Genomic DNA, 13139 nt, shown 5'->3' with positions numbered 1-13139 from the left:
TTCTGGTCAAGGTGGACAATTTCATATACCCTGCAGACTTTGTGGTTTTGGATTCAGATGGGGATGATGGTGATTCTATTATACTGGGAAGGCCATTCTTGGCCACTGCTAGAGCTATCATAGACATAGAGCAAGGAGAACTAACTCTCAGGATGCATGATAAGAGTGTCACTCTGAAAGTATTACCAGAAGCCCAGTTTAGTAATAGGAGGATGGACTCTACGGAAATTGACAAGGTGATTCACAAAAATATCCCAAGGCAGAAGATTGTACAGAAGGATAAAAAAATCCAAGAGGATATTGGAGTATTAGCCACTGAAGAGAGAAATCCCCAAGGTAAGTCTACAGCCATAAAAGAAAGATCAACAAAAAAAGGGATGAAACGCAGAAACAAAACAAAAAGGGGTTGGAAGAATAGGAAGACTCCAACAGAGGGGCTTTCCAAAGGTGACAAAGTGCAATTAATATATCAACAACTGGGAGCAAGCCGACAGACTGATGACTATTACAATGTTAGCAACATACTCTCGTTGGAACATGCTGAAATTGAACACCAGAGAACAAAGAGGAGGATCACAGTCAGAGGAGACAAGTTGAGGCACTACAATCCTCAACCACCATAAAAGAAAGCCCCAATGTCAAGCTAGTGACAATAAAAGAGCGCTCCATGGGAGGCAACCCATGATTTAAGATTTATGTCATTTTAAATTCAATAAGCTATGATCATCTGAGCATGAAATTTGTTTTCATGGACTAACTCAATGAATGCATAAAAAAATTTTTTTCATATGCTAAGACTTCTAAAGTTTGGTGTGCCTTCAAGCACACCAAACCAGTGTTACAAATATTTTCACATTATATGCCTAGCATATGACCAAACACTAAGTTTGGTGTTTCTCTTCTCATGAAAATAAAAAAAAAATCATGCCTCAATGATCATACATTATCTCTTACTGAGACTTTTCAATTAAAAAGAAATCATATTCTGTGATGAAGGCATCAATTGTGATTTACTACTAGCATCTCACATTTACCCCTTAAGCAAGATACAAGTTTGGTGTTCACCAAACTTTGATGCACGGATTTAGGGACACAATTGATCCTTCATGAAAAAAAAAAGAGAGAGAAAAAGGAAAATTATGATGAAAACATTTCTTATAAACATTTGACCAAGAATGACATTGGGATTTCAATTTCACTAGTTGGAGGAAGAAACACATATTTTCAACTATATGACCAAACATTAAGTTTGGTGTCCTCCAAGAGAAGTCACGGTTCAAATGGATATAAGGAATGGTGATTCATATAGTGTTAATGAAAAAAAAAAAAGCACCATTGCCACGGTTTGATATAGTTAATGTGTGTTGTCTTGTTGTGATGACTAGGTGGTCAAAGAACACTTTATGAAAGAGACAAGACAGAGGAAAGCATAGCATGAGGACAAAATCTCATCACATGCCTCAAAAAGGGAATCTGTCACTCCTTGAAATGATCACGGCAAAGACAATTGAAGAAGCAAGCTTTGTCTTCATTCATCCTTACATGCACACCTTTGATTCACATAGTACCAATAGCATCCTAGCCCTTCATTGTTCATTTAAATAACATACCACCTCCAAGCCATGCATGTGACCGAACCCTTACACTCCAACCATTTAAACTTCCCTTCATCATTTCTCATCATAACAAGCTCGGCCTCAAATTTCATCTTTCTCCAGACACACATCAAAATCTCTAACATTCTTCACACTCCCTTTAACCTCAAGAGTCTCAAACAACTAAGTGATCATGGCCTCTTCCTCAAGAACCAAACGAAGAAGAGGGAAAGATCCCATGGTGGAGGAGAGCACCCCTGAATATGACCGATGGAGATTCAAATCTCGGTACCATCAGATGCAAATTGAATGGATGAATGAGAAGAAGATATATCCAGAAATTCCACTCTTGCTGCCATATCCTCCTTTTCTTGTTCAAAACTTTTTGAAAGTTCTCTTTCGGAGTGTTGTGCTTTAACTAGTTGTAAACGCCTCCTTAGAGTCTTCTTAGGTTCAGGATCAGGAGTCAAGAGGGGTTCTTTATCCATCTTTCCGGTCATAAACAAGAAGAAAAGAAAAGAAGAAGAGAGACTATGCCAATAGACAAGAAGCTCCTCCTTAAAGTCAGAAGTAGAGAAAGAAGAAGATAAAAAAATAAAAATAAAAATAAATAATAGAAGTAAAAGAAAAATACCTTGGAAATAGCAGATAAGAGTAAATAAAAGAAGATAAAATAAAAGATGGAAAAGAAATCACAAGACAGCTTTTTGTACCACTTGGACAAAAGAGCTTCCAATGAAATGTGAAGAAGAAAGGAAAGAAGATAAAGAATTGTAGGTAAAGAGTCGAAGGAAGTAGAGTTGAATGAATAGAGATGAGAAGAGAAGAGGTATAAATAAACAAAGTAAATAAGAATTAAAATATTTTTTGTTTTTATTTTATTAATTAATTAAATCAAGTTTTCGAAAATTATATTAATAATTTAAAAAGAATTTAAAATTTAAATGTAAATTTTGAAAAATAGAAGAAAAAGAAGAGAGGGGAATTTTCGAAAATTGAGAGATGAGAGTTAGTTAGGTAGTTTTGAAAAAGAAGAGAGAGAAAAGAAGATGTTATTTTCGAAAATTAAGAAAGGAAAAGTTAGTTAGGAGGTTTTGAAAAAGAAGAAAGAGAAAAAGGGGGTATGATTTTCGAAAATTGAGAGAGGAAAAAGCTAGTTAGGTGGTTTTGAAAAAGATGAGAGAAAAGATAAGATATTAATTGAGAAAAGATAAAAATAAAAATAAAAATAAAAGATAAGATGAGAAAAGATTTGAATTTTAAAAATAAGATAAGATAAAAAATTAAAAAGTTTTTGAAAAAGATATGATTTGAATTTTGAAAAAGATAAGATAAGATTTTTAAATTTTGAAAAAGATATGATAAGTTTTGAAAAAGATACGATTTTTAATTTTGAAAATTTTGATTTTTGAAAACTTGACAACTAAGATATGATAAGATAAAGATTTAAAATTGAAATCTGAATTTTTATTGTTAATTTTGAAAATTATGATTAAAATTAGTTAGAAAATATATTTTTCATTTTTTTGAATTTTATGATGAAAGAGAAAAACACACAAAAGACACAAGACTTAAAATGTTTAAATCTAGCACCCTTGTTTTTTGAAAAATTTTGGGGGGAAACACAAGGGACACCAAACTTAAAAATTTTAAGACCAAAACACATACAAGACTCAAGAATACTTTGAAGACGAACAAGAACACAAAGAACAAAAATTAAAGACTTAAAGAACACAAGAACACAAAAAGAACACCAAACTTAAAATTTTTAGAAAATCAAATATAAATTTTCGAAAAACACAGGAAAAATAACAAGGAAACACCAAACTTAAAAATTGAAACAAGATTTGAACAAAGAAAAATTATTTTTGAAAAGTTTTTAGAAAGAAAGACTCATAAAAGTCGAAAAACACAACAAAAACAAAAACAAAAGACTCAAAATAAGAACAAAGATCAAACAAATAAAATAAAAATATTTCAAAAAACTTTTTTGAAATTTTCGAAAATTTTGAAGAAGAAAATAGAATTAAAGACTCAATAAGAACACTCTCAAAGACTCTCAAACATAGAAAAGACAAATATCTTAAAAAAGAGAGTACGATGAAGTTTTAAAATTTTTTTGAAATTGAAAAGCATGAACATGCAGAACTCAATACCAAGAACAAAAATTAAACAAAGAAAAGAAAAATATTTTTGAAAAATTTTTTTAAAATTTTCGAAAAAGAAAACAAAAACAAAAGACGCAAATAAAAATAAAAATTACCTAATCTAGGAAGCAAGGCAATCTGATAGTGTGTCCAAACTCAACAATCTCCGGCAACGGTGCCAAAAACTTGGTGCGCATGTACGCAAACCCCACACTTCCCTCCAACGACAGTACCAGCAAGTGCACTGGGTCGTCCAAGTAATACCTAAGCGAGCCAGGGTCGATCCCATGAGGATTGTGGCTTGAAGCAAGCAATGGTTATCTTGCAGGTCTTAGTCAGGTGGAATCAGAAGGTTGTTGATTGTGAAAGGAATACCGAATTGCAATAAAGTTAAAGGATAGGAATAGGAATAGAGTTGAGAGTCGGAGTTGCTTTGTCTTTCTGAATGAACTCTGGTATTACTGTCTTCCTTGCTTGTGAATGATCTTCTTCTATGGCAGGCTGTAAGTGATTGACACTAGTTTGAGTAGCTGCCAATACTACTCCGCATCTGAACCCCAGGTTTAGTGTCGATTCATCTCTACTTGAGGGTGAAGCGCGTACAGTCCATTCTCTTGGCGATCCTACTCAAAATGCCACAAACAAGGTCGGATCTTCCGGATCAGAGAATGCTGCATCTATGGATTCTAGCCTCTACCACAGAGACCCTAATCTCCCCAGAAATTGGCTGAACTGATGTCTCGAGAAGTCCCCAACGAAGTCGTGGATTAGCCGTTTGAGAGATGTATATTCAAGCTATTGGTCGTCCTTGTCCGGTGAAAGGCGCATTCTACTTGGGTGTTTGTCAGGCACGTTTGTCTTAATGTGATGAATAGAGCTAATTGGTTAGATCATCCTATTCACTATGATGAAGTACGAATATACATCTTAGAATTAATCAAACACGGATCGAAGAGAAATAGTAATACTTTTATTAATTCATAGGACTTAATAGGGCTCCTCCCCTCAACCTAGGAGGTTTAGAAACTCATACTAAAGTAAAACATTGGTAAAACATGTATGATATGAGAATATGGTGCTTAAAGGTCTTAATTACATAAACATAATCCCTTAAATACTAAACAAATGACTAATAAGGATAAAACAGTCTATTTAGTGCTAAAATCCACTTCTGGGGCCCACTTAGTGAGTGTTTGGGCTGAGGTTTGATGAAATCCATGTTCTTAGGTTTCCTTGGACATTGAACTCCAGAACTTGTCAGATGGCTGGCATTGAACGCCAGTTTTGGGCCTTTGAATCCGAAAAAAATATGGACTATTATATATTGTTGGAAAGCTCTGGAAGTAAGCTTTCCATAGACGTTGAGAACGCTTCATTTAATTTTATGTAGCTCCAGAAAAGCGCTTCCAAATGCAGGCAGATCAGATCTGGATAGCATCTGCAATGCTTTCTCTCTCTCTGAATCAGACTTCTGCTCCAGCTCCTTGTAAGGCCCACATCGGTTGGAGAGGGAAATGAAGCATGCCTTATAAGGGTGTGGATACCTCTCCCTAGCATGACGCGTTTTGACGAGTGAGTGTGGGGGGCTTCGGCTAGCATCCCTATCATCAAAGGCAAAACCGTGAAGCCTTGTGTGACAAAGCGGACAATATCATGCTAGCGGGTGGTCTGGGCTGTTACATTATGGTATCAGAGCAATCCTTCCTGTAGAGCCTGAGGAATGGACCGACTATGCTTCAGTTGCATACTCTGAGTGTTTGTCATGTATTAGGTCTTGTCGAATGACGGGAATTAGAGCTTTATGCACATGACAGTCTATTGATTAACGCTGTTAGTCTTGCATTGCATAATTCTTGGTATTAAGTTTGGCCGGCTTAATACTAGTGAATTATGTATATGAAGGCACTGATGGGTTATCATAGATGTTATACGAGTTTTGAATAAAGCGAATCACGGGTTTTGGGAACATTGGAAACTATTTCACGAGGCTATTCAGTTGTGTGTCTTGAATTCTGTTCGAGTCGACCTGTTCCTTCATGTCCTAATTTGAAGTTCTTGTTTGCTAATCCTTTTGAAAAGTAGTTTGATTTTTCAACTCTATTCCTCCATTCATATGCATTCTTGTTTGATCTTAATTGCATATGCTTGTTTGGAATCATTGTTGCGTCTATTTTCCTCTGTTTGAGTTCTTGATTCAGGTATTCTTTGATATAGCTTTGAACTTGTCTTAATGCGCTGTGCTTTTAACTCCGAATTCCGAGTCTATTCTTTGAGAAATTGTTGATTCAGTTTTTCTCTTATTTGACAGTGATCACAGCCAATTTCGAGATTTTTATAAAAATTGCTGTTGACTAGATATACACTTATCTATATGTGGAACTTTGAAGATTTCTTATACAGTTTAACAACTATTTATTTCTAATGCCTCACCTGTACTTTTCTGGTTTATGGAACTGCATTTACTTTAAATTACAATTTGACTTTCTAGTAATTTTACTATAGTTTCAATGCACATCTTCAATTGATTATGTATTTGGGGTATTTTTTCAAGATTCTGGAAAGAAAGGGGATTCTTCACTTTTATTCTGGTTGATTTTTGTTGATAAACTTTACCTAAATTATTTTTAACTTGAGTTCGGTTTAGCATACTACATTGTTGATGCTATTGTGATTCTTTTAAAAATGTTGGACTCATGGTTTTCTTCTTATGAGCGGACTAAAGTCTCTTTTTAAGCTTTTCACCTCTATGAATGTCATACGTGATTCTATTTTTAACTAATCTTTTACGTCTTGTGAACATTACCACTGATCTTGGTTCGCCCTCTCTTGTGAATCCCATCCTTATGTGAGTCAGTTTGATTCGTTTCAAAATTAGTGCATCGCTTATTCACTCATTATCTCTACAAGAGTTTTTAGTCAAAGGATTATCCTTGAGAAATTACTAATGATTGAGTTATCTTTTTCTATGACTTTTGTATTCTTTTGGATCAATTGAAAGCTTGTTTGATGACTCTTGCCTAGTGAATCTTGTTTGAACTACTTTGATTTAAGATCCTTTCTAGTATGGCTTGACTCCTATTTAGTACATCTTAAACTTCTTGAATGTTCTTTTGAGATGGTGATTTCAAGAACACTTTTGGAGTCTTGTTTTGAACTTTTTAAAGAAGTTTTGAATTCTCTTGTAGGAAGTTTTAAACGGAATTTATTTTCTGTTGCTTGATTGAGATTTGAAACCATTGTTCAATTTTGACGAAGTTAATTTAAAGTTGGCATGCGCTATTTCAAATGAAGTTTTTGGAAAGTTCTTTGTTTAGTGGAAACCGGTTTGCTTGTAACGCACCACTTATTTTCTTTACTAAATTGTAAGAAAATTTCTACCTCGGAATTTCTTTTCTAAAGAGAGTTTAACTTCCTCTTGCATCCATGCTATAAATGTTATACACGCTTGTTTGAATATGAATTTTTAGAATTTTTGAACAAGCATTTGATTACTTCCGAGTTTTTATGAACTGCTTTTGGTTAAGTTGTGCATCTAATTATCTTTCTAAAATATTTGATGAAAATATTTTAGCTCTTAGCCAAAGTTGTGTGCATTTTGTTCTTAAAACTCTACATGATCTACTTCAACATGAAAACGTATTAAAAGCAAAACCACGTTTATGCTTTTATTTTTCTCTTGAAGGAGGCTTGTTGCTTAACTTTTCTTTTAAACTGCGAAGTGATTTTTCTGCAAGTTTTCGTTTCTTTTAAGAACAATGTATTCGAAAGTATTTTAGTATGCTCTTGAGTTTTGTGAGTTTGACTTGGGTTTGAAATATTCTCTTCTGTAAACCTTATACTTCTTCGACTCAGCTTGAGTTTGTTTCAAACTGATGCGCTGGTTTTCTTCTTATTGATCCTATTGGACTTCTTTGATCCAAGGGTTATCTTTGAAGTTGTCAATTGGTTCATTGCTCGCAAACTTCACTGCTTGAGCATCCTTGTTTATCTGGAATTGGATACACTCTCTCAAATCAATGAGTATTATTGTTGACATTTATCTCTCATTTCTAAATCTTGTATCCTTCTGAGTAGACTCGAGAATTGTTTTGATATCACGTGCGACTTGTAGACGTAGTAACACGATGTGTTAGTCTTTAAGACGTGATATGCGTATACGGAAGTGGGAGCGGCAGGTGTGCAACGTATGAGTTGTGGGTGTTTTGTTCCTTGCGAACGGGTTTGCGATTGTTAGGCTTATGATCGGATATGGGGTTTGTAAAGTGCTCGATGGAGTTGGAAGGTTGAAGCTTTGAGGTTGAGATGAGATTATTGTACGGATGCTGAGCACGTCGTTGTAACCTCATCCTATTTTATAACCTTCAATGCCTTACCTTACTATCACATGTTTGACCCATGTCACCTTTTGCAATTGAGCCTACCTTGTAGCGTTTGCTTTGCACTCACACTTCTACCTTTGCATCCTTATGCATATGACTATCAAAGTATTTGAAAATCGTATATATGTTTATATGATGAGATATTTTTGCTACTTCCCTAAATGTGTTCAAGGGTGAACTGTTATGAGATTTCTTTCGTCTTGTATCAATTTTCGAGGGCGAAAATTTTTATAAGGTGGGTAGAATGTAAGACCCAAAACCTTTGAAAAAGGGCTATCATTAGCTAATTTCAAATTAAGTGTTTTTGCAGCTTTAATTTCAGAAATTCCTCTGTTAAAGAAAATTAAAGCAAGTTTTGATTTATTGAATTTGAAATAAATTGAGATTATTATCCAATTTCACAATTATTGGATTATTTTCTATATTCAAATTATAAAGTTGGTAGTTGTAAAATAATAAGGGTTTATATATGATTTGGATTAAATAATTAACATTTTAAATATTAATACTGCTGCTTTGAAAAATAAATGATTTAATTATATCATTTCTAATTATTGGATTTGGGCATTTTGTTGAAAATAATTTGTAAATTGATGAGCCAATAGTATTTTTATGCTTTATTATTGTTGGGTTAAAATATATTTTTAATTACTATATTGGCCCTATTTTTATTGGAAATTACAAAACTAACCCTATTACCCTAATTTTGTCAAAATTACCAAATTACCCCCCAGCTAAACCCTAATCTGGTTACCCATTCTCTCTAACCCTACAGTCGCCAGAAACCCTCCCCTAACACCCAGCAGCAGTAACACTGCAAATGAGGAAGAAACACAACACACACACACCCACAAACCACGGTTGGCCGAAGGAGGAGAAGACAAGGGGAGGGAGGAGAACCGTACTAGCGCGTCGGGCTTCACCACCGCCGTCGCGCTGTGCCGTTGTGCTCCACGCTGTGCCGTCGCTGCTGTACACCGAGGGAAGAGAGATCCAGAACGGAGCTGCAATCAGAGGGGAAGAGACTGACGGGAAGGCCTCGCGAGGAAGGAGGCACTAGTTGGCCGCCGCACCTCGCCGTCGATCGCCATTGAACCGCGCCGGACCCAAAACTGCGAACGTGAGGGGTGCGATGCAGGAGCCCGACGCGAGGAAGAAGGAGCGTGCGTGAACGCGCAGGAGAAGGGCGATGCTGCTGTCACTGCCGTTGCTGAGCTGCGCCGCCGTCAACCTTGCCGCAGTGTCAGTCGCCGTCCTCTATGGCAGAGCCAGAGAGAGAGAGAGTTCGGGAGCAGAGCAGACGAGAGAGATCTGAAGGTGTGCTGGGAGTCCAGCCACCGCGCCCGGCCGCCGTTTGCGTTGCCGGTGCCGCCTCCGTCGGAACTGCCGCCGTCAGAAAAGGGTTCTGGCCGCCAGGAGTGGTTCTGTAACTTCCGAGACCGCCGCCGGAGCTTCTGGCTACTTCTGCCATCGCCGGAAAAAGTTTGTCGGTAAGGGTTTCATTTGAGGTTTCTGCCTTTTTGGATTTCGAGAAGGTTTTAATGTTGTGCGGTTTTTATAATTGATCCACCAGAGCTTCTGGCCGCCGCCGGAGCTGTTGCCGGGGCCGGTTTGAAATCGCAGCTGCTTCGTTTTGTTATTCCGGTAAGAAATTATGTTTCGAAAGCCCTACGTTAGTGTCCCGTACGTGTATTAAAGCCTTTATGGTATTAATGTTCTTAGAGTTTAGTAACTGAGGTTGCTCGTTGTAATTTAGAGCTGTTTATGCTTCTGCGAAAATGTGTGGGGTTGTGCTTTGAAGCTGCCTTCGATTTCAAGTTGAGGCGAAAAGGGCTTATGAGGCGTTTGGATTATGGGATTTGCGTTTTGAGGTAGGGGCGCTTTCCAAAAACTATATTTCTATATGTTGGAATTATTACATATGGATACTGATGTGAGAAAATGTGTATTTGGTGATTGTATCGGCCTTATGTATTATTTGATTGACTCGAATGTTTATGGATGTTGGTTTGGCTGAGTTGTTGTGCGGCTTTGTGAAATGTAATGTTTTGAAGCTGATTCTTTAAATATTTGAAATCTGAGTTTAATCCGTTGAGGATTGGTTTGAATTGAGTCAATTGTTTTGATGATGTGAAAGATAGAATACTCTTTGAAATTCAGCCTGGTTTGCTTTCACTGATTTGGTTTTGATAAATGATTTGTTGCTAAACTGATTCTTTAAAGCTTTGGAAATGAGTTAAATTGATTGATATTGAGTTGATTTCTGAAATAGTTTCCTTGAGATATGCCACTGAGGCGACTGTTGGATTTAGCTTGCTTTTGAATTGATTTCTGGTTTTGGGCTGTTAAAAAGGAATGAGAATCGGTTTAGTTGGGACCCGAACTGGGTGGCAAAAGTCCAAGTTTTAGGGGAGGTGCTGCCGAAAATTTTACAAAATTCTACTCTTGTTTGTAAAGTTATTTAAAAAGGGTTGGATTTGAGGAATTGTATTAATTGATTTATTAAGAGAATATTTATGTTTTCAAGCTTAATTTATTTAATGAACTTTATGCGTTGAGTTCAGCTTATTTAGAAACGAACTATTTGTACAGTTTGAATCACTGAAGGAAAGAATTATGCTCTAATATTGATTTCAATATAAAAAGGAGCTTTTAGTGATTTTAACTCAATTTCGAAACCTAGCTTCTCTCGCTCTCTTCTCTCAGTCTTGCCTTCGCAATCACTCTCTGCTGCTCTCAGTCTCACCCTCACAGAGTTGCAATCCCACCAACCACCAGCACCGAAGCCTTCTCCCCAGCAGCGTACCAACAAGAACCGACCCAGCAGCATCGTTCTTCCCAGGAGCGCCCAGCATCGCCACCTAGCACCAACCCAGGAACGTTCTTCCCAGCAACAGCACCAGCCACCGACCCCAGTTCCCACTGAGCCACCTAGCACAGCACCATCCAGCAGCCTTCTTCCCACTGATTCAATTGAGATATGGAGGCTGAGCCTCCGAGTCAGATGTGTAATTAAGTAATTTAACTAATTTTTGTTCAATAAATCAACAATCATTGATGGATTGCTGCTGGATTTTTACTTGTTTATTTCATTGTTGCTGCCTTGCTGGTTGTTCTGTTGAATTACTAAAACTGCTTCTGTTTTGTTTTGTTTTGCCGTTCTGTTAAATTACTGAATTACTTTTGAGTTTTGAAGTGATTTAGTATGATTTATTAAGTGTTGGAGGTTCCAGATCTTGATAGGGTTAGATTGAAATTAGTATGGTAAGATAAATTTGAATAATGAGAAAATGAAAGCAAATTTGAAGTATTAGAAAACGGGATATTGTATTATTGTTAAATTACCTTTGTTGAATTACTTTTGTTGAATTACTTTATTATTGGTATTGTTGCTGGTTGGTTAATGATTTTGTAAATTACTTGATTTTGTAAACAGGATCTTGATTTTGTAAATTGGTTGATTTTGTAAACAAAATCTTGATTTTGTAAATTGCTTGTAAACTGGTTTTGTTGTTTAATGTATTTGTTTATGCAGTTTGATCTCAGTTCAAGTGAGAATATGGATGACACCGGATTGCCGCTAGTTCCTCTTCCGAATGAATCAACAAGTATCATATCTCTGACTGCATTGCATGTTGTGCCAGCTCCTCGTAGATTTGATTGGATCAAGACTTTGTTAGCAATTGTGTATTTGTGTTTGTCGATTTCAATGTATAAGACTTTGTAAAATAGTATGGTAGTATTTTTTAAAATTGAGTGAAAAAAACTGAAATAACCGAACCAAACCAAATCGATTTTAATTGGTTTGGTTTGGTTTGTATGGCCTCGGCAAAAAATCGAACTAAACCGAACCGCAGTTTAATTAGACGATTAGATCGGATGATATTTCTCTCAAAAACCAAACCAAACTGCACCGCGAACACCCTTATGCTTAGATTTTGTCTTGTTGCATACCAATTGTTTGATAGTTTTCCTCAGAAAAACCATTTCATAAATCTCTTATACACAAACACAAATACACTCTTTGGGCATAATCAAAAGCTAAATAAAACTCAAAAACAGTAATCAATTAAGCTTGGTCTTCATCCTTTTTCACACTGCACAATAACTCAAATATTCTTATCTGCATAGATTGAAGTATATCGCCTTTTTCTCTCTCTAAACTTTCAACTACCTTGTATTATTTTGTTTGTCAATCTTTTTTGAATTTTTTTAATTCCCTTTCTTCTCTCTTTCATGTCTATCCATCTATTTTATGAGCCCATGTTCTTGTGTGTGTGTATATATATATATATATATATATAGCATGCTGCCATGTGTAGCTTGTGTTGCATTTAAATTTTGTGATTTTGATTTGGATTTGCTTTATTTTTATCTGTTATCAGCACTCTTTTTGGCTATTTAATACTTCCTTGATAGAATGCATAATCAAAATATATTTCTGTAACCATAATTTTATAGTTTTTGTAAATTAAGGAATATTTTCTCTTAAATACACATTAAGATTTGATATTTTGCAGGCCACCTTTGATTCAGGGAGGAGGTCTTCCTCTTTATTAGTTTTATTCAGTGATGACCACAAGCAATAAACACTACTGATTCAAATATCAAGACTCGGGAGGTTTAGACATTGGGACAAAACTAAATCAAAAGGTTAAATTGGAGAAGAAAAATTGGAGCAAAATTAATCAATCAACGTTGTTCAAACCAAAATTTAGAAGGCATAGGGATGAAATTGGAGCAAAAGTAATCGATCAACAACCAAACAAATTAAATTCGGACATGGGAGAAGAACGAACCAAAGAAAAGGGAGAGAAAGCGATCGAGCAACGCACAATAGGATAAGGGGGAAGGCTACTGACGATAACACCAGGATGGACGGATAGGAAGGACGCCAACAACGACACGGAGGTGCACGACGGAGTTAGAAGACTTGGACGACCCCTTCCATTTTCCTTTCGCGCCGAGGGAGCTACACGGCGGGCGGAGAGAACATACCAGTGACGAGGAAGAATGAT

Source organism: Arachis ipaensis, chromosome B03, assembly GCF_000816755.2.
Source record: "Arachis ipaensis cultivar K30076 chromosome B03, Araip1.1, whole genome shotgun sequence".
Classification (NCBI taxonomy): domain Eukaryota; kingdom Viridiplantae; phylum Streptophyta; class Magnoliopsida; order Fabales; family Fabaceae; genus Arachis; species Arachis ipaensis.
This window is presented reverse-complemented; position numbering follows the sequence as displayed.